Raw genomic sequence first — 900 nt, forward strand, 5'->3', positions numbered from 1 at the left:
ACGGCTCTCACCCCGCGGAACACCGCTTTTGTTTTTACAGGTGTCTGGAGGGCAATTTACTAACAAGTAATTAAAGGTTGCACCGGTTTGCAGGCGCGTCGGGCCAAAGGCTCCTGCAAGACAAGAGGGATGCAGGGAGGGGGGGGGCTTGTCCTTCCTCATTAAAAAAATAGAATAATAAAGGAGGGGGGGAAGAGAGGGAGAGAAAGAAAATACAAATCCTTTATTGTGTAGGAATAAGCCGGGGAAGCTGGCTGTCTCCCCTGCGCCTCGCATTCGGCAGGGAAGGCAGCGCGGATCCGGTATCACGTTGCAGATCCTCACTCGAGATAACGAAATGCGATCTATTTTTCAGAACAGCAAGTGGATGGGAAAGGAGCCCTCTACAACACAAACCTCATTGACTTAATGGGTCGGTTTTGGATTTCGCCTTCGAAAGGTTCGGAAAGCGGCAGCGTTGTGTTACTGCCCCGCCGGCTCCCAGCCTCCAGCCCCGGTTATCATCACGCCGAGACGGGGCTCCGAAAAGAAAAAAAAAATAAATACTGCTGATTTTATTTTGTCGCGCTATTTGTTTCCTCCAGACCCTCACACTGAAAGAAAAAAAAATATTAAATTTATTTTTTGTTGGTTTGGTTTGGTTTTGCTTTCTAAGGTCGGGCAGGGGGGAGGTGATAGTCTTGTTCGGGTTATTTTTTCTTTGCTTTGTTTTGGTTTTCTGGCGAAATCGAGGAAAAGCCGCAGAGCGTTGCGTGGGATCCCTCTTCATCCCCGCTCTGCGCTGGATATCGCTGCATCGAATAATTAAGCGAATAAATTAATTTCCCGCACAAACGGAGCCGATGGGTGCCCCGGCAAGAGGGAAGAGGCGCGGAGGCCCCCGCGGCCGCGCACCGGCCC

The sequence above is a fragment of the Charadrius vociferus genome, unplaced genomic scaffold (genome assembly GCF_000708025.1).
Source record: "Charadrius vociferus isolate BGI_N301 unplaced genomic scaffold, ASM70802v2 scaffold308, whole genome shotgun sequence".
Taxonomy (NCBI): domain Eukaryota; kingdom Metazoa; phylum Chordata; class Aves; order Charadriiformes; family Charadriidae; genus Charadrius; species Charadrius vociferus.